Source organism: Sceloporus undulatus, chromosome 6 (assembly GCF_019175285.1).
Source record: "Sceloporus undulatus isolate JIND9_A2432 ecotype Alabama chromosome 6, SceUnd_v1.1, whole genome shotgun sequence".
Taxonomy (NCBI): Eukaryota; Metazoa; Chordata; class Lepidosauria; order Squamata; family Phrynosomatidae; genus Sceloporus; species Sceloporus undulatus.
In genome coordinates, this window is record NC_056527.1 from 161946462 (window position 1) to 161972316 (window position 25855).

Genomic DNA, 25855 nt, shown 5'->3' on the forward strand with positions numbered 1-25855 from the left:
AAAGCCTGTGGAAGGGATGATTACTAATGATTCCTGAGCGGTGTGCATTGTGCAACAGTGATTTGACCTTCAGAGGAGAAATGGCCAGTATTTCCCAAATCCAGTTTTCTACAACTCAGATGGTGCTTGTTTTCAATGAGGTACCTGAGCAGGGAATTGCAGGGAAGCTCAGCAGCTTTGGCACTTTTTTCAGAGCAGGATCAATGATGTCCCCAGACAGAGCAAGCAAATTACAAAGGAACAGGGCTTCCAGGTTTTACTGTTTTTGCAATGTGTTATCACATAGGAAGTCACATTGTTCAGAAATCAGTTCAGCAGAGGTTGGATGCTTTCCCCCATTTCTTTGACATAGTTCTTACCTGATGTAAGTCGCTCATAACCTGCAACTGTTCCAGTCTGTCAAGGAGAGCTGCTTTTAAAAACTCAGGCCTGTTACAGACTGCCAAAATAAAGCTGCTTCGGGTCTCTTTGGAGGTATGCTGTTTAAATGATGCATGCACCCTAAGAATCCGGAAGCTGCACCAACACTGCACTCCGGTGCTTAGGAATGGAGTGAGGCTTTGGGGCAACCTCTGGACTCTTAGGACCCATGCATCATTTAAATAGCATACCTCCAAAGAGACCTGAAGCAGCTTTACTTTGGCAGTCTGTAACAGGCCTCAGTTTCTTTTCCTTCTCTCACTTTCTCCTTTCTCCTCTGCTTATTTCAACAGCTGCATACTGAGTTCAAAGTGGAAAAGTAGTTTGTATGCCACTAATTCAGCAAGGAGGTGAAAGGGGGCAGAATCTTGCCCTTCCCAGTAGGTTTGGGTAAAAGCAACATTGAGGGTGGTCAAGATAGTACATGTTATTAAAACTTGAGACTTAGGAACATATGATGGCACAGATGCTGGTCCCTGGCAAAACATACCAGCCAACATTTCTCAGTCTGAACTCACTTTGCAGCAACAAAGTAAGCAAGGATTAATGGGGAAGTTGAGAAAAGGAGAGGAGAACATTTTAAAAGCAGCCGAAAAGGTGGGATGGCAGAAGATTAATAGTGACTTTCTTTGCCAAACTGGGACAGTTTGGAGGGTGTGATATCCAGTTTGTATTCTTCGTGCCATCAGCTGGGGGGAAAATGACTAGGGACAGATGCACAATCGTTGAAGGGGAAGGATCCGGGTTGACCCTTTGGTTCTGTAAATTAAAAATCTTTTTAAAGGGGGAGCTTTGCAGAATGAGGAGGAAAAATCAATGACACCAAGCTTCACGCTCAGAACATGGCCTCGGGGTGCTTAGAGTGAAATATGACTTTATTAACATCCTCTCAGTTTAGGAAGATGAATTCAATTTCTGGGAAGACTTTCCAGCTCACAGTTAGTTTATAGGAATCCTCTTATTTGTATGAGACCATCTTTCTGCAGTTTTAAGCTAGCATCAGCAAAGTGCAAATGGCTACTGTAGCTGACAAATAAAGGCCAGGAAACAAATTACATTGCTTTGGTCAACCAATGACCCCCCCCATGTTCTCATTTAATGAAAAAGGACCTATCTGGTGGGAATGAAGCTGTGAGTTACAAGCTGTTTCTCTTGTTTCCTATGAGTTCACTGTTTAATGACTGATAAACTGCATTCATAAGCAAACCCTAATGACAGCCAGTATCTAGCAATCCCACATGACCATGCCAGTGTCATGGTGGCAGTGCCACAGGGAACCTTAGAGATGATCTCACTGACGTTCTTTCTCAGTGAAAGATCTGCAATGCAGGATGTAATCACAGCATTCCTGAAAGCAGAGGTGTTTCTCGGAGGGCGCAGGATGTGTGGATCGTGCAGGATGACACCTCAGAGGGTGGTTTCTGCCTTCCAGTGTGGGGTATACTGCTGCACCTCTCTGTGGGTAGAATCATAGAATCTTAGAGCTGGAAGAGACCACAAGGGCTACCCAATCCAACCCCCACCATGCAGGAACTCACAATCAAAGCACCCTCAAGAAATGGCCATCCAGCCTCTGTTTAAAGACCTCCAAGGAGGGAGTGTGTTCCACTGTCGAACAGCTCTTACTGTCAGGATGTTCCTTCTAATGTTGAGGTGGAATCTCTTTTCCTGTAGCTTGCATCCATTGTTCCAGATCCTATTCTCTGGAGCAGCAGAAAATAAGCTTGCTCCATCCTCAATAGGGTAGACTGGAACTTTTGAGCTTTGACACTAAGCACCCTGTGCTCCTAAATCACTGAGGGACCTGCTTGTAGAGTCCAAATGACTTATACCCACCACCTATTTAGAACATTCAAAATTATTCACATGGGAATCAATCTAACATGCCAAAGTAACTGCCACACATAGTGAGAAAATCCATATTAGCAACACTGAATGGATACACTTGGAGGCAACTTTTGACAAATCTTATTTCCAGTCACTTTCTCTCCATGATAGATGACTTAATCTTGCCACATTAATTGGCAACATCAAACAGAATTCATTTGTGTCCTTGTGATTTGTTCCTCCTTCTGAAACCACTTGCAGCCCTCCTCCTGTAATTGGACTGGAATTGTCTAAAATGTGGCAGTAAAAACCGGGTGTCTCATTTTATGTTTACATGAAAGGAAAATTGTTTGCAGAGGCCCTGGGCTGAGTAGACAACTTGCTGGTCTCTGGATTTCCTGCCAGGTGAAGGGGCTGCTATATCAAGTAGCTGAACATAAAGAAAACAAAAATAATGACCATGGAGGATCTGCATAAATTAAACCAAGGCAATAAGGAAATCAAAATAGTTAAAATGGTTCCCGTACCTTGGATCAAACATTGATCAGAGCCTCTACCCACTCCTCTCTTCACTGCTCTGCGGAGATAACTGAGTACAAACGAAATACACAGGTTCCATTCACACTAAACAATTTTGTTCTTAAATGCATAAATGGCTTCAACATATGGTGACCATATGAATGAGAAATCTCCAAGTCAGGGCTGTGGCTTTCTTGATGGAGTTTATCCACCTGTAATTTGGTTTTCCTCTTTTCTTGCTGCCCTTCATCTTACCAAGCATTAATGCCTTTTCCAGTGAGTGAGGTCTTCTCATGATATGGCCAAAGTATAACACTCTCTGTTTAATCATCTTGGATTCTAGGGAGAGTTCCCTCTAGATTTGCTCTAAGACCTTTTTAAGTTGTCTTTTTGGCAGGCCAGAGTATCCACAGAACTCTCCTCCAGCACCCCATTTCAAATGAGTTCATTCTCTTCCTAACAGATTTCTTCACTGTCCAGCTTTCACAATCGTATGTAGAAACTGGAAATATAGTGTCATGGACAATCGTAACTTTGGTAATCAATAATATATCTTTACATTTCAGGATCTTGTCTAGTTCCTTCTTAGCTGCCCTTCCAAATCCTGTGGTGCATCTATACTGTAGAGATAATGCACTGACACTGCTTTAAATGCTGTAGCTCCATCCTATGGAATACTGAGATTTGTAGTTTTACAAAGTCTTTAGCTTTCTCTGCCAAAGAGTGCTAGCACCTCCAAAAACTACAAATCCCAGAATTCTATAGGATGGAACCATGATATTTACAGTTGTGTCAAACTATATTATTCTTACAGTGTATATGCACCCCTCATCTATTTTGATTTCTTGATTGCTGTCTCCAGTTTAATGACAAAGCCACAGTATAGGAAATCTTTCACTGTCTCAGTGTCTTCACTGCCTACTTTAAAATTATGGAAATAATCATTATTTTTGTTTTCTTAATGATCAGCTGTAAAGCTGCCTTTGCCCTTTCTTCCTTGAGTTTCTTCCGTTGTTGTTGCAAGTCTTTACTATTTTCTGCTAGTAGTATGGTGTCATTTGTCATACCTTGGGCAAGTCACACACTCTCAGCCTCAACGGAAAGCAATGGCAAACTTCCTTTGAACAAATTTGGCCAAGAAAACTTCATGAGTCAGAAACAACTTGAAAACACACAACAACAAATTCTACGTTAACTGCCATGTTTCCACCCTATGCAACCCTGGGGTTTGTAGTTTGGTGAGGCATGGTAATGGTCTGCCTGAAAATTCAAAATCCTCCTCCTGAAACTACAAATTCTAGGCTTCCATAGGATGGATCCCTGACAATTAAAGTGGAATGATAGTATATAACTGTGCAATGCAAATGGCCCTATGTCTGAAACCTATCAGCCATTGTGACACAGAACTAAAGGGACCCTATTAACAGCAGAGATGGATTTAGGTTTATCAATATCTTGGGAACTACTGGCAGGGGTTTCTTAGCTGCCTCAGATAAAGCCTCCATTTCCATAAAGGACGCTAGCAAAAAGCAGGGGCCAAATGGTAGGCCATGGGTTAATGTCTGCCCCTACCTGGCCAAGTCATGCTAAGCTTTCTCCAAACAGTCATCTACCCCCCATACAGCTTCACACTGCTAAATGTCATCACATGAATTACAACTTTTATTGAAATTTGACATACACCGTGTGGATTGGGTTTAATGATATTGGAATGAGGCCAGTTTTGAATTTTCGATGCGCTGCATTATTTATGTACTTTTGTTCCACTAACCAGCTACAAATACTTCTCAGTACTAGCAATTAGTGCAGTTAAAGCAAACCCCAAATTATTAACATTTCCATCTTCGAATTCATTTAAAACAGTTAATGGGATGAGGGTTATTTAATGAGCAGAACTTTTGATACAGCAAATAGTGCAAGTTCTTGCAGCAGTGCTGCCTGAATTCATAATTTTAAATTGTAAGCTTGGAAAGCAAGAAGAGTCATCATTATCAAAGTTTCCCCAAAGTATAAATCCAAATGCAATACTTGGTCCCAACAACAGTAGGTCATACTCTCCAACTGTTCTAATTCAGTAGGAACAGTCCCCGTTCATTTTCTACAACCCACCTTTTCAGATGTTTCTAAAGATCTCACTCTTCCAACTTTCCCCCTTTTGTCCTCAGTCTAATTCAATTACTGCAAACTGAATGCAAAGTGCAAAAGTAGTTTGCACTTAGTTAATAACTGAATGCAAAGTGCAAAAGTAGTTTGCACTGAGTTATTTCAGCAGGGAAGAATGGAGAAGAAGGGCAGAATCTTATCCTTCCCAGGATACTCAGGCAAAAGCAAACTGCTGCAGCCTAGTATGTGTGCACTTCCTCAATAAGATCTTTTGCCATTTTCAACTGATGTTGCTTGACCAGGATTCCTCTACAAAATGTTGGAAGGCCAACATGGGGTAGTGGTTTGAGTGCTGGACTATGACTCTGGAGACCAGGGTTCAATTTCCAGCTCAGCCATGAAAGCCACTAGATCAGTGGTTCTCAACCTTCCTAATGCCATGATCCTTTAATACAGTTCCTCATGCTGTGGTGACCTCCAATCATAAAATTGCAGTGTCTCGGTTCCCAAAACCATTGGAAATATGTGTTTTCTGATGGTCTTAGGCAACCCCTGTGAAAGGGTAATTCGACCCCCAAGGGGGTTGCAACCCACAGGTTTGAGAACTGCTGCACTAGATGAACTTGAGCAAGTCACATGCTCTCAGTCTCAGGGCAAGGTAATGGCAAACCTCCTCTGAACAAATCTTGCCAAGAAAACGCCATGATAGGGTGGGTCGCCACTAATTGGAAACAACTTGAAGGCACACAACAACATCAACAATTAGTCCATGAAATCAATGGAAACTTGGTAATTCAGCACTTACATAAATGCTATTGATTCAATGACTCAACTGTGGTTGGGAATAATAATTTGATTTGGGCCATCATCTTTTCTTTTTATTTTTTAATTGCCTCTCTTATTGATGACTGATTAGTTATTTGTGACACAATGTCCATTGAAAGCCCTGTTTATTCTTTACAGGTATACCTTAGTTAACAAAGCCTCTGGCAAAAAAGTTCCTTATTACCAAGTCTTTTTATGTCCATTTAGGCCCTTCTTTTCCTTCCTGTTCCCTAGTTTGAATTTCGTTTAGCTGCATCAACACTGGGAGGATGGTGGAGGGCTGGAGAAATAGAAAGTTTTAGTGCCATGTGGAAGCACTGTCTGCAGGAAACAATGCAGTAATATGTGAGCTGGGGAAGAATGGCATTCTTCTCTACTGATCCTACTGTAGCTGTGTGCCTGTCTACTACAGGCAAAAAATCAAAGACATAGCCATGTTAGCCTGTAGTCTGTAAGATCTCTCTATATACTGATTCTAAGATCCTACTACAGGCAAGTTAAACAGCAGCTGCCTCTAGAATCTTTTACTGAGCATGAATAAACAGCAAAAGAAAACTGGTGGCTGGTGAAAATAAAGATCATCCTTGGATGGATGGAATTGTAGAGGAAGCCTTCAAATGGTCTCTAGAAGGTCCAAAACATTTTTGTTTACTTATGCAAGGCTTGTCTGACCTGGGTACTTCATTCCGCAAGTTAGTTTTGTATTAAAAAATTGCTGAAACGTGTTGGACTGATTTTCTTTTTTGTACTATAGGAACCCATCCCTATTCTTTCCATGTCATATCTGTCTCTGGAACCCAATTTTCCATTAAAGCAGCAATACTCAGGAACACAGCTGCTTCTGTAACTAAGGTATTCACGTAAAGTCGTTCTAGGCACCTTTAGATTTATATCCCTCCTTTCTCCAAAAACTGTACTCAAGGTGGTCCACAAGGCAATACACACACAAACACACTATATATAGGAAAACACAATTCAATTGAAGTAGTTAATTAAAAGAAAATGAAAGGGAAGGTAATAAAATATGCATCACTCCCTAGTTAACAGCTGCTTCTTCAGCATCCAGTCAGTTGCCAAAATGCAAAGGTCTTAGCCTTTTGTTGAGAGGGAAAAGGGGAGGGAAGCAGCCTCTTTGGGAAGGGAATTCTGCAGACTCAAAGCAGTAGCAGACACCACTCAGAAGGCTCCTATGCTTCCCCAGACAGTGCTAGGTCCAGGAACACTACCCAACTGTGAACGCTGTACTTGACTCAGTCTAGGATTGAGCAGCCCTTCAGCTAGCGCAGAGATGGGAATACTTTGCCACAGCCTCCAGCATTTCACAGATGAAAACCAGGTTGCATATGGCCACACCTTAGAGTGTGGTCAAGATGGCAAACATTAAATGAAGAAGAACACACAAGGTAAGAGAAGCCACAGCAGTTTGCTTCTGCCTGAGCATGGGGCAAGGTTCGGTTGCAGCCTCTTCTCGTTGCTAAATTAATTGAGTGAAAATTTCTTTAGTGCTATGAGCCAAATTTGTAGCAGTTGAAATAAGCTGGAGACATACACAGAAAGTAGGAAGATGAAAGAGAAACTGGAATGTTTTAAAAGTATCTGGAAAAGTGGGATGGCAGAGGATTATCGACATGTTCCCTGCCAAATAGGGGCAGTTGGAGGGTACACATTGCCAGCATGTAACTGCATGGCCAATTTTGGTATGCATTACTGCCACCAAAATCAATGATGCCACCAGTGCCATTGACAGAATGGTGGAGTAAAATAAAATAATGTGGTTTTTAAAAAAATAAAACCTCTTGGACTTCCTGTTACTTCTGGATGCAGAGGAGATGCTTCACCCCACCAGTCTGCAAGACCGCCAGATGAAAGAGCAATCTGGATTTTTCCTGCTCCACAGAGAGTTACCATATTTGCTGTCAAAATATGGTAGCTCTCAAGATCTGAGTCCCTCATATTTTCTAACATAGCTGCTTAGTGACTTTTCTGCTTACAATATTATTTATGATGGATGATGGGATGGGATGGGATGTGTTAATGATGTTATTGACTGCTTACATTCCTCAGCATGGTTAACAAACACATGTGTGGTGAATAAAGATCTCACCAGGAGCTTCAAAGCTTGTCCCATGAGAATGGCTGGTACATTTGGGGTGACACAATGGTATTATGCCATTGAATTAAATAGGACTTGAGTATTCATGGATTTTGGTGTCCATGGTGAGTCCTGGAACCAAACCCCAGGAGATACCAAGGGCCCACTGTATTAGTTGGGAGTAAATCCCATTAAACTCACTGAATAATACTAGTTAGAAATACCACTAATCTTGCCACAAAAGAAAAAAGAAAGTTCATTTAAATATCCTATTACCATGATACTGGAATTGTATAAATGAGAAGGACACTAGTATCATGCCTTAAATATATTACCTTTCTAATGTTCTAACTTCCTATTTGCTGATCTGTCACAAAGAGTACAAAATGTAATGCTTGTTATCGCCTCATTTGCTTGCCACAGCAAACAATAGTCTGTTATACTTAGTGTTCTGGCCAATGTCAAGGCTTCTGCTCCGAAAAAAGTCCTGGGACTATGCTGCAGCTATGCATCTTTTCCCCTCTTCCTATTCCCATCCCATTACACAATGTGAATGCCATTTAATAAACGGGACCTGCATTTTTATACATATGCTTTTTAAAATTAGGATTACACACTGCATTGTACAACACTGTGCATTTGAATTTTATGTCCCCTTTTCACTGGCTTAGGAATAATCTTGTGAAGGTCTTCTGGAATATAGCCCCAGCCCAAGACTAATACTATAGCATCTGAAGCAAATTTATTTTGACAAAGGTATAACCTAAGGTGTAGCAGAGATGTCTCACACTGAGCCAAATTGTACACATGGGTTAATGTCTGTAGATTGCTTTTTAAAAAGGTATTTGAAAAGGTGCTGCTGCATGTGTTTCAAGAGAGAGATTATTTTGGTTTTGCTGCCTTCATGCCAGCCATTTAGATCTATGCAATTAGGGCAACTGCCATGATCTCCTCCCTGGAATTGCATTATTAAATTCATGATTGATTCAATTAACTTTAGAGGAAGGGAAACTAAAGGGAGCATTAGTCCTACTAACACATCACCACCTCTTATGTCAAAGGGCCCACTGAGCATGGACCACCTATAGGGACCACATGCAATAAATAAATGGAGCATTCCTGCTTGACTCTTGCATGAAGAGTAGGGTTTGTAGATTTCAGGAGCTGGCCCCTCTTCTACAGGCAAGGGGAGGAATCTCAGGACAAGAGAAGTGTCTTGGAAAGTCTATATTCAGGACTAATAACAACTTGTCTGTAAAGTCTTCAGAAATATAAATAAAAATAAAATTGGAAAACGTATGTGTTTTCCTCATTACTTATTTGTTGTTGTTGTTGTTGTATGCCTTCAAGTCATTTTTGACTTATGGCAACCCTAAGATGAATCTATTATGGGGGTTTTCTTGGCATAATTTGCTCAGAGGAGGTTGGCCATTGCCTTCCTCTGAGGCCGAGAGCTCAGTGGGTTCCATGGCCAAACTGGGAATTGAATCCTGGTCTCCAGAGTCATAGACATTAGTGATACATGATTTGTGTTTTTTAGTTTGAATGTCATACTCTGAGCAATTGTGGTTATCTTAACAGCATAAATAGGGGACGTTCTTTGTAACATCACACATACCCTTCAACTGTCCCAATTTGGCAGATACTGTCCCAAATAATGCTCTGTTGTCCCACCTTTTCAGGCGCTTTTGAAATGCCCCAGTTTCTCTCTCCTACTCCCACTTTCCCCCTTTGTCTTCATCTTACTTCAGTTGCTGCATATGGAATTCAAAGTGCAAGAGTAGTTTGCACTAAGTTAATTTAGTGGGTAGCAGTGAGAAGAGGAGATAGTTGAATCTTTCCCTTCCCAGTAGGCTCTGGCAAAAACCTCTCCTAGACTGTGTGTACTTCCTCATTCATAACTTTTGCCATCTTGACCACACTTCTTTGGAGCTTTTTAAACAGAGGCTGGGTAGCCATCTGTCAGGGGTGCTTTGATTCTGTGTTCCTACATGGCAGGAGGTGATGGTCCTTGAGGTCTCTTCCAACTCTATGATTCTATGATGTTGCTTGGCCACGCGTGTTCTCGTTTTCACCTGCAAAATGTTGGAGGGTTATGCATCACCAACCTAGCAGTTGGAAAACATGCAAAGGCAAGTAGATAAATAGGTACTACTTTGGCAGGAAGGTAACAGTGTTCAGTGCAGCCATGCTAACCACATGTCCAGCAGTGTAGTCCTCGAACAACACTGGCTCTACAGCTTAGTAACAGAGTTGAGCACCACCCCATACAGTCGGTTACGACTAGGCATTCGTGTCAAGGGAGTTTTCATAACATGGAGGTAACAGCTCACCTGCCTGCAGATCAAGATGCTGTTAAGAGCAGGCCTTGGCCAGCTGTGTTTTGAAGGTCAGCTGGCAACCTCAGGGGCAAATTATGATCTGAAGTTAAACTTCTAAGTAGTGTGTATATTTATCTTTGCTCAGAATCAGCATAGAGTATTAGCAAACTATTCTAGCTATATAAAATTTTATCTTAATCAACCATGCCAATCCAATCTGTGGACGCAACCCTGACGAAAATATGAACATCACGGGAATCGAAGAGAAAGGGAAAGGTTTAGGTCATCCCCTTCCCCCTTGCTTCTAAATCTGCCGCTTCCCAGATGAATTAAATACTTTTGCACTATGCTCATTTCTGAAAGGCTGGCTCCAGTGTAGCCTAATTAGACAGAACCTCCAAGGTTTCCTAGGCAGGTAACCTTGAAACATTATTAGCAATTTAATGTAGAATTAGACATGACTGCCATAAATCTGTTTATCAGCTTACAACACAATCCCAATGTTTGGCAGTGTATATTTGCCCACCGTGTGCCGAAAGGCCGAAGGGACATTGAATGAGAAAGACCTGCTACGATATATGTAGCAGAGTGTATTATAGCTATCACGGTTATTGTTGAAGTTCAGGCACTCATCACAACACTCCCCATAGCTATTTTTCAAAGGACAGTTTTAAAATGCAGGCAGCTGTGCTCATTCATCTCCATAAACCAGTTCTGGCAGTTTGAATTTTCATAGTGAACAGATCTTTTGTAAAGCTAAGGACTTGTCTTAGTTGTCCTTTCAAGACCAAGCCACTGCAAAATGCATTCCAATACAATAACGATATACTATTGCTAGCAAAATCCATCTCTCCTCCAAGCTACAATGAAGATTTCACCTAAGCTCAGATGGAACAATGAAATCTGAGAGGGTGATAGATCTATCATTGTCCCTTGAATCTGAACTACAAGGCAACAGAATGCTAGCTTGTTGTTGTTGTTGTTGTTGTTGTGTACCTTCCAGTCATTTCAGACTTATGGCAATCCTAATTATAGGGTTTTCTTGTCAAGATTTGTTCAGAGCAAATTTGTCATTGCCTTCCTTTGAGGTTGAAAGCATGAAACTGGCCCAAAGTCACCCAGTGGGTTTCATGGCTGACCGGGGATTTGAACCTTGGTCTCCAGAGTCATGATCCAACACTCAAACTGCTACACCACAGTGGCTGCATACCATTCCTCCTAAGAGGAGTGCTTTTGTGGGCATGATCATCATACTCTCTTACATAATCATCCACACAGACAGGTTCCACCAGTGTCCTCTTGGCTTTAAATCCATACTTAGATAGTTCAGTGGCATAAATAAACTTGCAAAATCCTGTCACCTCCTTCAAGGGTGAAGGATGCATTCAGTTGACACATGCTTTGACAAAAAATGTACAAGGACACTGGCTCAGCCAGAGCTGCCTCCAGGCACTTTGAACACAAACAACTCTCATTTAGCCTCTCTTTGACCCAATGTGCCACTAACCTTCATAAGAAGTAAATGGGTCATGTGCTCTGCTCAAGTTGAATTGTTTTATGAAGGGTTTTTTAAAAATAAAATGTTTCCTCCAATCTGTTAAATGCAGATCGAGGGATCTTTTAAGCTGGAGTTTGGAAGCATAGCTTTCAGAAGGAATTAGTTACAACCAGGGTACCAAGTCCACAAGCAGTTTTTTCATTATGGTACAGTGGCTTCATTTTCAAAAGTAACTATTCCATTTGACTAAAATATTTGCTTTTGATTACTTTTTTAAATCATTTGAAGGATACAAGGCATTGGCCTGTCAAAATATATATATATATATATATATATATATATATATATATATATATATGAGCCCATCCTCTCAAAAATATGAACACACCTAGAGTAATATGTAGAGTGATCTCATGTTTGAGACTGAGAAAACAAAATTTGTAGTATACTGATACAGACTAGCATAGCTATGTCTTTGAATACCATGCCTAGAACAATTACTGCCATACTGCAAAATAGCCAGTACTGTATACAACACTGGGTTCCTTCCATGTAAATGAAATGGCTTATTTGTTAGCAGAAAGTAAAGGGCTGCACTTGGATATAATGTTGTTGTTTGTTGTTGTGTGCCTTCAAGTCGTTTCCAACTTATGGTGACCATAAGGCAAACCTATCATGGAGTTTTCTTGGCAAGTTTCTTCAGAGGGGGTTTGCCATTGCCATCCTCTGAGGCTGAGAAAATGTGACTTGCCCAAGGTCATCCAGTGGGTTTACATGGCTGAGCCAGGATTCGATCCCTGGTCTCCAGAGGCCTAGTCCAACACTGAAAATATTACGCCACATTGGCTCTTAGATATAGTGTTGCAGGACAGGAAAAAATGCTCACTATTCCTGGCAGAAAAATCTGCTTTCCATTGATCAGGTGGTAATGCAATGTAATCCTCAAGGTGTTTCTGAAATATATAGCTTCTCTGCTCATAGAGGCATACTGGCTGTGGGATTCTGGAAGCTATCATCCAAAAAAAAAACGTAACTTGTTTATAGCTTATAAATTGCCCATATATCAAACATTTTCCCTCATTTCTTTACACATCTGTTTGGATTTTGCAAATAGTTAAGTTAGGCATTACGGTTTTTTAACTGATGCCCTCAGCATGCACATCTCAAAAGGTGAAGTAAATGAATAAGCTTTGCGGAAGTTGTCATTTCTGCAAGCCAGGTTGATATTTTACCATCCCAGTTCTGTTTTTGTTTAAAAGACTTGACTATCATGCTTCAACCTGAGAGATGTAGCATTGCTGGAAGATGGTCTGGCCAGTTGCAAGCTGTGCAGAGTGGACTATTGGGGGCTTGGCATTAAAAGAACATTAACCTTGGCTTTGCAGCTGCGCTTCATTTATCCGTATATTAAGCTCTGCAGCTGCCAGTATACTGACAATTTGATGCTGCAGGCTTACCTGCAGATTGCATATGCAGAAGTCCCAGTAAAGTGGATGAGCTTTGCTCAGGTGTATTCTATGGATTAGTAGCTGAATGTCCATATTGCTGTCCTGTTTGTGTATCTAAGGCAGAAGATTCTGGGTGCAAGTTTTAATTCGTACCATTATTGGCCTTTCCCTCTTCCAGATTATGTTTGCTGACAAAGAAAATATGACATTGTGGGTGATCAGCACCATCTGACATTAAATACACTGGTGAAGAAACCAAGCCAGATATATTTGGACCATTTAGAACATAGGAATCATGATGGATCAGACTAAAGGTTAATCTAGTCCAACTGTAGCAGATCCATAGGGGCCAGTGAGACATCTGTGGGAAGCTGAAAGGCAGGACATGAGATCAGAGTCACCCTCCAACTCATATTCCCCAGTAACCTTTATTTTCTGTCTTTCCTCCAGTGAACTCAGGGTGGCATATATGGCTGTAATCCAAAATTATGTTTTCCAAGCTCTGGGTTAGAACATGGAAAAGTTACCTTTTTGGATGGCAGCTTCCAGAATCTTGTAGCCACTGAGCGATACTTAGAGCCATATCCCCAAATATCACCATATTACCAATACCAAGATAAGATGGAACCACTACTCCAGGCAGCTTCTGTATGTAAAATGAAATGGAAGCACATAACTGTGTCTTTCATCTCAAAAAGCAATATCTTGACACATGAGACCTCAGCTGATCAGATCCAAAAAGACAAAAATCTCATAACCAGCAATGTCTAAGAGGGCTGGTCTGTTAGCAAAAGAACAGAGCAGAAGGTGTGCATGCTAAGGAAAATGAAAAATGATGGGATGCAAGATGTTTATATGTTTCCCCATTTGGTGAGAATTTCCCAGAGTTTTTACATAAGGAAAATTAATGCAAGGAAATACTGAAGAAGAAAACCCCCATGTCTTCTCTCTTTCAGGATGAGTGCACTTTGCAAAGTAGTGTTAAAAATAATCCTGTTAAAGTGTTTCCCACCCAACAAAACCTCTAGACTGTATATCCAAGGTAGCAATTTGAAATTAGTAAGTGATCTTGTGTAATAAATGGGGGTGACATTTAAACCTGCTGCCCGAGGCCAAGATAATGGCTCCATAATCAGAATTTCAGGACCAAATCTTGATTATGTAATTGGGGAACTGGCTAACTGTACTTTCCAGCCTAGGCACTGTAATATCAAAGGGACTCAAGATGCTGTCCATACTATGAAATTAGCAAACAAACCATGTATCAAGAGGGTAGAGGGAGAGAGGGGTTAATTTTGACAAGTTGTATAATGTGCTAGACTTAAATAACAGTCTGACAGGTTTGCTGCTTGAATGGTTTTTAAATATAGAGACGGAAATCATATTATGAATCACCCCAAGGATTATTAAAATGCAGGCACCAGATTGATTGTGATATATGGACTAGAGCCCAAAACTGACATGAATAATTGTGTCAGGAAAGAGACTGACAGCACTGGGCACCAGACCTGACAGAAGGAGAAGGAGAACTTTCAAACAAATCTTATGACCATTGACCACAGAAATGTTAACATGTTTTAAATGCCAACTCCAGTTTCTCTTTCTAAAGATAATGGGAGTTATTTAAAAGTAACATTAAGACAACAACCAGTTGGTATAGCAGCTTGAGGGTTGGACTACGATGCTGGGAGATCAGAGTTCGAATCCCTGCTTAGCCATGGAAACCCATTGAGTGACCTTGGGCACACCACCCTGAGGCTGCATCCGCACTGCAGAAATAATGCAGTTTGGCATTGCTTTAACTGCCATGGCTCAATCCTGTGGAATTCTGGGATTTGAAATTTTGTGAGGCATGTAGCCTTCTCTGTCAGAGCACTCTGATGCCACAACAAACTAAAAATCCCAGGCCTCCATAACACTGAGCCATGAGAGTTAAAGCAGTGCCAAATGATTATTTCTGCAGTGCAGATGCAGCCTCTTTCAGTCTCAAAAGAAGGCAATGGTGAACCTCCTTTGAACAAAACTTGCCAAGAAAATCCTGTAATAGGGTTGCCGTAAGTTACAGTTGGCACATAATAACATGAAGAATAGAGTTAAGAACAGTCTTCCAACCTGAGTATTTTAACAGATAATAAGTCAGGATCTGAATCCCTCAAAGTTCCTTTCATGTTTGTTCCTCAGTTAGGCTTTTCTCTCTTCCGGTTTTATTTCATATTGCTGGATGCTGGGATGTGCCATACTGGTGATGTTGGGAGGAAGGGAATGGTTATCTATCCTGAGGATGGCTAATGCACAGATGTGAAGGGAGATGATGGACACTGGGAACTGCTAAGTCAGTTCTTTGGAGGTGCCTGGTACGAGAGAAGACAACCAGGTAGTGTGAGCAAATAAAAGATGTACTTTTATGACAAATGAGCTTTGAGCACATTAAAAGGTTTGGCTTGCTTTGTGCTTTTAATGTACTGTATAACTGCAATTGCTAACAATATCACCATACCATAAATTGTTTGGGCTTCTGAATAAAGCTTGCTATTTTACACTGAGGTTTTTGGTTTCTGAGCTAAAGTCTGCCAGCGCATGACATACAGTCTTCTCTCATGAGAAAAGAAAGCCAGAACAGATTGGAGTGGGACTTACTTTTAAGTAAACATGTACAGAATTTGGTATATATTGCAGTGTATTTCAGGAGTAGATCCCAGTGGGTTGCCTTTCTTTCAAGGGTTTGCATAGATATTTACTTTTTCTTTTTAAAATATTTGTATCAATGTATAAGGACTTACCTCTAAGTAACTATATTCAGGACTGCAGCCTAACTGTTATTGGGATCAACGTATTACGTTGTCTCAAAACTTTTTTCACAAGTGAAGCGTTGGCAACACGAACCATTTCCATGGCACAGGTGCCTATGAAATCTAGAAAATATATCTGACCCAAATGTCCTTTTATTCAACCAATGTGACTGTAGCTGAAGTCTCCAGTTATAATTACCAATACAATTTGATAGAAGCAATATAAAAAGAAGAAAAGAACAAAGAACGGAAATAGCTGAGAGAGGGTCCTTTATTGCTTGAGATAAGACATTACATTGATGGCTAGCCAGTCTGAAGCGCTTAAAAGGTAAAGGCAGACACTTATATGGGTTACTTAATGAGAGGTGTCTTCATCAGATGTTCTTAAAGCATGCTATGAATTTCTAACTATGGAAAAGATGAAGGGATATTTGCTCAGGCCCCACGATTCCAAGACTCCATGTTAGCGAAAAGGTTTTAAGTGAGAGACTTATGTCTCTTTCATAATGCACCATTATAGTGCTATGGTTTCACTTTAACTGCCATGGCAACATCCTTTGGAATTCTGGGATTGTTAGTTTAGGAAGGCATATTTAGCATTCTCAGCGCTAGTCCCTTCCCTAACTGTAAGCCCCAGGATTTTATAAGACGCAGTCAAGGCGCTTAAAGTGGAATTTTGTTGTTGTTGTTGTTGTTGTTGTTGTTGTGTGCCTTTAAGTAATTTCTGACGTATGGTGAGCAAAATAACTCCTGGTTTCCTTTAGTTCAAGCCAGAAAACGTGCACTGTCGCATCAGTGTGCGGACTGCATGATCCTGCTGCGGGCATTCAGGAAGACCCAGGCAGTTGTCTGAAGTGATGCAAAGCATGTGCCTTGGGCCTGGCCTGATGCAGCTGCCAGCACCATTACTTTCCATAGGGTTTATTTTTTGTCACCTGCTTGTGTGTTGACCACACTGGTGCAGGAGTGCTCAGATACACCATTGACTCATTGCATACCCCATGAAGTGAAATGATGACAACCATGGCAGGTGGCCACCAATGTAATGAGTTTAATAAAAAACATTAATGAATTAGCTGGTCCAAAAGGGGACCATGGTGCAAAGAGAGGAAATAGAGCATGCACAGGAAACCTCCATGATCATGCTATATCACTGTGTCAGGTGGTCGATCACTTGTGTGGCTATGTGGCTGGTAACATGGCCAGCCACATGGGAAGTCTAATGGGTGGCAGCTGGGAAGGACAAGGGACACAATTGTTGGCTACTGGTAATGCACCCATGCACATGAGCACATGCCTTTGGGGCAGAACAGAAGAAAAATAATGGCATTATACACTGTCTCATTTTGGTAGGTCCGTCCTTTTAGAAAAAGAGGACCAGTGCGGACTGCTTGTAGGTGTTTGACCCATTCTGGGAGTGGGCAGTGCAAACAGCAGTTTCTCCCCGTGAATCAGGAAACCCTGGAGGTAAGCCACATTTTCCCCTCCATCTGCTCAGGCCCTAAGATCTTCTTCCCCCTTCCTATCAATGTTTAATACTTGAGAAAGATTCCAGAGTTGGGTGAATTAAGATAATTTTATTTAGAAAAATGCAGAGTACAGTCCTATACAATAGCAATCCACACAGGTACAGCATTCAGAGCTAACTAAAATGGAAATATGGAAACTATAGCAGAGTTTGAAAGGTTTGCAGTGTGTGTAATAATTTCCTGTCCAATGAATCCAAGCTATCCAACCATGGAAAGCTGGAGTGTTTCAGACTGGGCGGTCTGAGGATGACACACAGCATAGAGGTGTATGCCAGCTGTGTGTGAAGAGGCTAGATTTTGAGACCAATATTTATTGTTAAAACTGAACTTGTCACCTCATTTTCACACCCCCAAAGTTTTGCATTCATATGGACATTCTCACACACAGACTGATATACAGGTCTGTCCCTGGACTTTCCGCTCTACCCCATGCATCTGAGGAATTAAGCTCAAGTCTATAAAAGCTCATGCTATCAACTTATCTCTGTCAGTTTCAGAGGTGCTACAAGATCCCTTTGCATATAGATTTTGTTTGTTGCATTTTGTAATAGCAAATATCAAGATTTTATTTACCCCCTCCTTTTCCCCCTTTGAACGTCATATATTGTATTATTTCTTATATTTCTGCCTGTATTTGTTGTTTGCTCTTTTCTGATCCTAATTTTGAACTTTTCATATTGTATTTATTCCTAAATGTTGTGATTCAAACGTCTATAATTCTGGTTCACCATACAGGGGAAAGGATGTGTTAGAACCACCAAACCATGGATTCTTTTTAACAGGGAGTGCCTGAAGGATACAGAAGAGCCATTTTTACAAAGTGTTCCCTTTCTAGACTACTGATTTGTAAAATTCCATTTTAGAACAACTCTATAAATATCCTTTGATTTCCAGAAGGACCACAGGTTGAATGTAGCCTTGAAGATAGAAGGAGCTTGAGAATTGTCATGAATTCAGTGGGCCGTGTAAGAGCTGATACAATTCTCTAAATTACATAATTAATAGAAGGAACTGAAACAAAAGAAAGAACAATACACAAAAGGAGCAAAAGAAAGATGGTACAAAAGAATTCCAGGGATGATGTTGGTTCTTCTGTTACAATCAGCAGAGGTTTTCTTTTCATTTCTTCTGACAAGAATATTAGCAGAAAAGGACAATTAATATTTCTGGGCAAGCGTTGCTTTCTAGGCACATCCAAGTTACCAGCTTGTCTACATCCATCAGTACTATTTCACTTCATAATCAAAGAAGCAAGAGTTTTTAAATCGAACTTGGATGACTATAGACCTTGCAGCATGATTAATCATTGTAGCTGCTGTTTAATGGACCTAGAACTGAAATTAGAAGTAATTGCATTGCTGTAATTTTGAAGAGGTGGCAGATAACTGAGAGGCTCTTGTACTGACTTATGGGGAGATTTGTTTCACAGGAATGTTGGGATGAGGTGGGTTTTGCTAATATCTGAGGCCTGCCACACTGCAGAAATCAAGCCGTTTGACCCAGCTTTATCATGGTTCCATCATGTAAAATCCTGGAGTTCGTAGTTTGGTAAGGTATTCAGCTTGGTCTGTTGGAGAGCTCTGGTGCCTCACCAGACTACAAATCCCAGGATTCTGTAGGAGAGAGTCATGGCAGTTAAAATCAATGTCAAACTGCTTTATTTCTGCAGTGTGTGTATACGCATCGTATCGGAAGGTTGTTGTTTTTATTCTGTATGCTTGTGATACATCTGGAATTGTGGATTCTAAAGTATTTCTTGAGATCGGTGGTTTGAATGCTGTGTTCTCCTCAGAAAATTAACCAGATACTTCAGTGGGAAGATCTTCAATAGTGGAACAATTGGTCTAAGAACAGCTTACTTGATCTTCCCTTCCAATGCATAGTTCTAAGGTGTGATGAGTATGTTGGATTATGTGTGTGTACAGAGCTCAGATTCCTTTGTTTTTGTTATAAGGGCAGGCAGTAGATAGATTAGGATTTACTTGCCAGAGCTTGGAAAGTCACTTCTTAAAAGGAATTGGTTACAACTACAGTTGTGAGGCCCCCAAATATAGTTACTGTTATAGCCAGAAATATAAAAAGTAATTTACTTTCCCGTTACTCTAAAATTAACTAATTCAGTTGCTTGAGATTGCTTTTCACAAGAGGAGCCTAGAGCTTTTTGTTCCCTATCATAAGGCACATAATAAGCCAGCCTTTGAATCTGTGGCACCATACTTGTCTTATTTCTCCAGGACGATGAGAAATAATTGATGAGCACTCTTTCTGTTTGGTCCGTCAATTCTATTGAGAAAAGTAGGACAAATGTACAAACCACTCCTCCTTCCTTTGCACTTTGCCTCCCCTTGTATCTACTTATACATTTCTTGCTGCATTCTCTCATTGCACCTTTGACCCTCTCTTTCTTCCTTCCCTTCTCTTGCCTTGCCTCTCTTGTTTCTTGCACTCCACCACTTGTCCGTCTCATCCCTTCTTCCCTCTTTCCCTTCCTTCGCTTGCATTTTGTGCTGCCACACTTCTTGAGCTCAGTATGACCAGAGACATCCTTCTTTTCCAGGACATGTCTGGTATTTCAACCTTCTGTCCTGGAAGACTTCCAAAAAGAAACCCATTGAGTAATGCCATGTTTGCACTTCCTCTTCGAGAAATTTGTCTACTTGGCAGACTGCCCTTGCTGCAAATAAGGGAACAGGATGGATCCTTCTAAAGTTTTTCTTTTCCCCTTGGAGCAACAGCAGACAAGACTTGCCGCCACTGCTCAGGGCATGTTTGTTTCTTGGAGAGTAAAAGGACAGCAAATGTGTTAGGAAGTGGGCTGCTTGCGGACACAATGCAAATGTTGGAAGAGGTTCCCCCCCCCCCTTAATTTCAGCACAATAACAAACGGAAGGAATAATTTAAATGTCGACTCAGTCAAGAGTCTGTTGCTAGTAAAGTACAGTTTTAGCATTTGTCTTGTTCAGAGTTCTATAAGCGTATCACAAGCCGACAGGGCACTTTAATGAAGATAAGTTAATCAGAAAAATACGGCTGAGTACACAATAAAATATTGTTTATGTAATATAGCTGTAAAGAAACCCTATCAAGTGTATTTATATTTACACTAGTGTTTCTAGCTTTTATTGTGTAGTGCTTTCCATTTTTCTTGAACGTCCAACATTTTGCAGTGCCTTGTCCACCTTTGTGGTTAGGACATCTGGTTACTCCTCTTGATCTCACCCGCTATACTTCCTAACCTAACCCCCTTTCCCTTGCTCCATGCCATGCTTCCTCCCCCTCTACCAATGGTAGTGATGCTACCATTGATGCAAGACAAACATCAGGCAGTGGGATATCATAAAATGGAATACGATTTTTTCCCCCTGGGCATCTAGTCAAATGTATAATATTAGTACCTGAAGCAGGTCATAAAAACCAGCAGACTCCACGGAACCTAAAATACTAATCATTGAATTGCTGCTTTTACCCTGCTTTGCTGCATCTCTCTTCCTTCACTCCTGTAGCTGCATTGCTCCCTGTGTAGTCTTTGCAGGGTGCTCTGCAAAACAGACTTCAGCAAGACTTTCCTCTAAATGCTGAATTTCCCTCCAAAGTTGTAACTTTGACCGGGTTAGAAACTGGAATCGGGAGACAATGGGTCACAAATGGCCTTCATAGGTATGAGAGTGGCTCATTGGTTAAACACACTGAAAGGCAAGGAAAGGCTTATTTCTCACAAAGCGTTGAAGAAAGGAACGATAGGACACTTTACCCCCTGATTTTATCCTTACCTGGACTAGAGGCTTGCTTGTTTTAAAATGAACACTTGGAATCCAGACCAGATGATGGTCCAAACAGGCACTGGGTGACCTGCCTAGATACTATAGGAGAAACCCAACCAACTTGGTGTCATGGCAGCCCTATCAAAGCACTCTATACGGCAAGGAGTGGAGAAGTAGTAATATTGATCACAGTTAAAATTGGTTCGCCTAACTCAGCAATATCTATACTAGCCTTCCCTAATTTCATGCCTGACAGATATTTCGTGCTATTCTGTTCAACATTTTTAGCTGGGTGGGTCTGATGAAAGCCATGGTCCAAAGCACCAACTTGAGGGAAGCTGGTGGCATGCAGCAGATAGGATTTCAGGTTTCTTTTGTCATTTAGGAAATGCCTGGAACTGAAGAGGGGGGGGGTTCCTCGTGTATGAAAAGCAGATACTCTTGCACTGAGATAGGTTGTTGTACTTCATTAAAAATGCTTGTATATCATCATGCTCATGCTTGTGTGTTTGTGGAGAGCACCTGGGAAAGATGTTTGAAAGACATCCTTTAAGCACTCCCTTAAGAGAATGGATTTTGATTTTAATTTACATGCATAAATGAGAATTAATTTTAAAACAAACAAGCAAACAAAAACAAAACACTATCTATCTAATGTCGTAATTGTTTTTAGGTCTCTGCCTTTATGAATCTTCATGAAGTCCCAAAGCTACAAAAGCTGACAAGAAAAGTCAACTAACAGGGTAAGTGGCACCTCTAGAAAGCTGGATTTTGAACAGAATTCGGGGGGAAAGGTACCTTTTGGACTACAGTTCCCAAAATCTCTCCATAGCCAGAGTCACTAGTGGAGGTAATGCCTTAGGAGTTGTGGAAGCTATAATGGAAAGAAATAACTTTCTAAAAATGCCATTATAAGGTTGTGTTTACTGTATTACTGTATATAGTCATGTATAAGTCTAGCACCAAAAAGAAACATAGATCCCCTCTTCTTTCTCATCCATGCAGCCTTTAGGATGAGCACAGTTATGCCTGCAAGAATTTTCTAAGTTCTTGGGCATCATTTGCCTTCGAATCATCCTTTGCATCCTTTGTTACATGCCCCTATGTTTTACCCTCGACTTATCAAAATCCATAATTTTGCCCCCAAAATTTGCCCTCGACTTATACATGAAGTTGACTTATGGTCGGGTATATATGGTAATTCAAATGTACATCAGCCTTATGTGTGGATTTTTGTGGGCAGAAAAGCAATGGAATCTACATTAGAGTCGGCAGGGGAGTGTGAGAGGAAATGCTGCAGTGGTTATTGAGGACAAATTGGATTGATGGATTATTGAACAGCAGGAGGGATGTTTCCTACATGACAAATTGCTGCTGTTGCTTGGGGATTACAGCAGTGTGTGTTTTTCCCAGACCTAATTTCTACATATTTGTGTGTGAATTTAAAAAAAAAACACCAACACCTGTATTCATATATAACCCGGCCATTTCTTGAGAGCATCTTGGCTGCAGCACCTTAGAGCGTAAGGATGGTCCAAAACATTTTGTACCGGAGCAGTGGACCTCAATACCCTAAAGCAGTGGTTGTCAACCTGTGGGTCACGACCCCTTTGGGGGGTCGAACAACCCTTTCACAGGGGTCGCCTAAGACCATTGAGAAACACATATTTCTGATGGTCTTAGGAACCGAGACACCGCAATTTATGGTTGGGGATCACCACAACATGAAGAACTGTATTAAAGGGTTGTGGCATTAGGAAGGTTGAGAAGCACTGCCCTCGAGGAACCAGAGTTCGATCCCAGAGGGCTCCAAGATTGACTCAGCCTTCCATCCTTTCGTAGGTCAGTAAATGTGTACTCAGCTTGCTAGGGGCAATTGGCTTACAGATTGTAAACCACTTAGAGAGTGTTGGTTTATCATGAAGCAGTATAGAAATATAAATGCTATTGCTATTGCTTTAACATTCAAGCTACAACACATAGTGGATTCATGACCCCACTAACATGGGAGCTCCCACTATCTAGCAGCTATACACAATCCTTGCTATTTTCTGGCCTGGAATACTCCCTTGACTCTCATATATATATATATGACCGAGATCAGTGCTACTTTAAATGGTGATCTGTGGACCAGTGTAGGTTGGCAAGCCAGTAACTGCTGGTCTGGGGCTAGTTTTCAGGGAAGACAGAAACAGTTGCAGCCAATGGGGAAAACGTGTTATCAATACCTGGCATATCCAGAAAGGCAAATGGCCAGTCCACACATCAGATAGCTTGGCATACGCAATATAACACTCCTAGCTTTGTGTCAAGATTGGCTGGATTCAATCTGCACTCTTATTGAAAGAGTGACCTTGAAATAACAACTCAGTGACCTTGTAATAACATTTAATATTTAAAATTATATTAATCATTTAATATAATATTTAAATATTTAATATACTCTCATAATAAATACAAACAAACAGTTAATGAAGCCAAATGAAATTCATGTATACTGATACCATATTAAAACACAAAGTTTAGAAACAGTATGAAGAGAGAGGAATGGTGGCGGGGAGGAATAGCCCGGAGGAAAAAGAAATCCATGAATGATAAATTGACCAATGAAGAAATCTGGTGGTTACTTAATTCCCGAGGTAATCCATCAGGAGACTGCAAGGGACAAGGTTACTCTCACCTCCAGAAATCCCAGCCTATTGGTTTGGTCCCTTTTGCAGCATTTCCTTTTCTTCTCACTAATTTTAAGACAATTCAATACCGTTTCAATTTCAACTCCAAGATTGTATGCTGGCCACCTCTCCCCCGAGAAGATTTGCAAGTAGGTCTTACCTAAGAAGATGAAATATGTGCAGTCTGCATGCTTGCTTATAAGTAAGTCCTGCTCAGTTTGGTTGGGCTTTCATAGGGTTGCTGCTTAAGGGTTTGGGAAGAAAGGGGCTGGAGTGGGTTTGCAAGTTGGAAATTCTCTTCTCCTGCTCTAAAGTTACCTGGGAGTAATTCTCACAAGATGACATATGTCAAAATGAAAACACAATGAGTTGGTGTATGTTTTTGTGGTAGCAGCGAAACAGAGGAGTTTATCACACTGGGGCTAATTGTGGCATTAAAGAGAGATTAAAGCGCATTTAAAGCATCCCACAAATGAAGCAGAAATGGCAAGTAATTGCATGAATGATTATCACACACAATTGTGCAAATAAAGTGATATCGGAAATGCATTGTCACTGAAATCCCAAAAGTAAAAAAGATATGTCACTTTAATGGTGGGTTTTGTGCGATGTCGTGTGAAATGTTTTGCGTAATTGCACAATTTTGGGGGGACATTCACGGGATAAACTCCTGATCTCCTTCATGTGATAAACTCCTTAGAGATATATGTATGTAGCCTGGAGTGCATCTTTGTCGCTGTCATGTGCCTTCATGTAATTTCCTAAGGCAAAACCATCATGGGGTTTTCTTGGCAAGATTTGTTCAGAGGAGATTTGCCATTGCCTTCTCATGAGGCTGAGAGAGTGTGACTTGCCCACATTCACCCAGTGGGTTTCATGGCTGAGCTGAGAATCAAACCCTGGTCTCCAGAGTTTAAACCAATACACTAAACTGACACTACATGGTGGTTATAATGGTTTTGTACCCCTTTAGCTGCTGTAGCTCCATCCTACAGAATCCTGGGATTTCTAGTTTGGGAAAGGTGCAAGAATTCTCTGCTAGCAGGTTTGAGAGCATTCATCTAAAGTACAGCACTAGAGCTCTCTGTCAGAGAATTCTAAACACCTCACAAAACTATAAATCCCAGGAACCCACAGTATGGAGGCATGTCAGCTGAAGTGGTATCAAACTGCTACAATGATGTAATGTATATTAACTCATAAGGGGCTGTTTTGAATGCTGTCCAGTGAATTATTTACATGCTTAAACTCATTTGTTTAATGAGAGTTTAAGGATATAAACGAACTCAGGAAACAAGTATTGTCTTTATAACCCAAACATTATCATGTAATAATCAAAATATGCAAAGAGAGGTGCTGTTAACATTAGTGCGAAAAATCTGAATCAGGCTCTTTTTAGACTCCTGTCGTTGTGAGTTAAATGGATTTTTTTGGTTCTCTATTTGACCTTGTACTTTTTAAGTACAACATTTTTGTACTTGTCATTTCTAGGCTCCTTGAAGCAGGCTAGAATCTGATGTAGTGCTATCTTTCTCTGTGTATATTTTAAAGACTCTGAAATATCTAACGCCAGACTTATCTTTGTAATAGCTATATATGTGAGCAAGGGATTAGTAAATTTCAGCAGAGTGGCCATAGATAAGTCAAATGGAGGAATGAAATGTTCGTCACTACAACTGCAGGAGATATTGCAAGAGTAATATTTGTTCTTCTTTTCCCATAGGGGTCCCAGCCTTCGCCTAGCAGCCTGATTCAGAGCGTATGACAAGGACACATTCCTTACACAACAGTAGCCCACCTTGTGGATCAGGTCAGTTCCTTTTTGTAGCCTCAGAACTCAAAAGCATCTGGCTTCTAAAAAGTGCTGACGGAGCATGGTGGGGATGCGGCTTGGACCCAGGCTGGTGGCAGCTGGCATTTTGGTGGTGATTTAGTGAGCGATAATCCCTACCTCCATCCTAGCTCCAGAGGCTGGAGCCGGTTTAGAACGGTGATCAATAAGCTCCTTGGTGGAAATGGAAATTGCTAGAACTGGACTTCTGGCAGGGATC

At 40.9% G+C, this 25855-nt stretch overlaps 1 protein-coding gene across 6 annotated transcripts in view; it reads left to right on the plus strand.

Moving 5' to 3' along the window:
- The window catches only part of CTXND1 (cortexin domain containing 1), a 42054-nt gene that overhangs the window by 15386 nt on the left and 813 nt on the right, over positions 1-25855 (plus strand). For 3 of the 6 annotated variants that reach the window (XM_042476624.1, XM_042476622.1, XM_042476626.1), the window contains exons 2-3: positions 21806-21875; positions 25528-25614. The gene's annotated coding sequence lies outside the window, so the exon portion shown is untranslated. Of the gene's footprint in view, positions 1-5600; positions 5659-6927; positions 7098-17195; positions 17310-19183; positions 19262-21805; positions 21876-25527; positions 25615-25855 lie in introns of those variants that run through there. The other 3 variants (XM_042476621.1, XM_042476623.1, XM_042476627.1) reach the window with 3 other exon arrangements.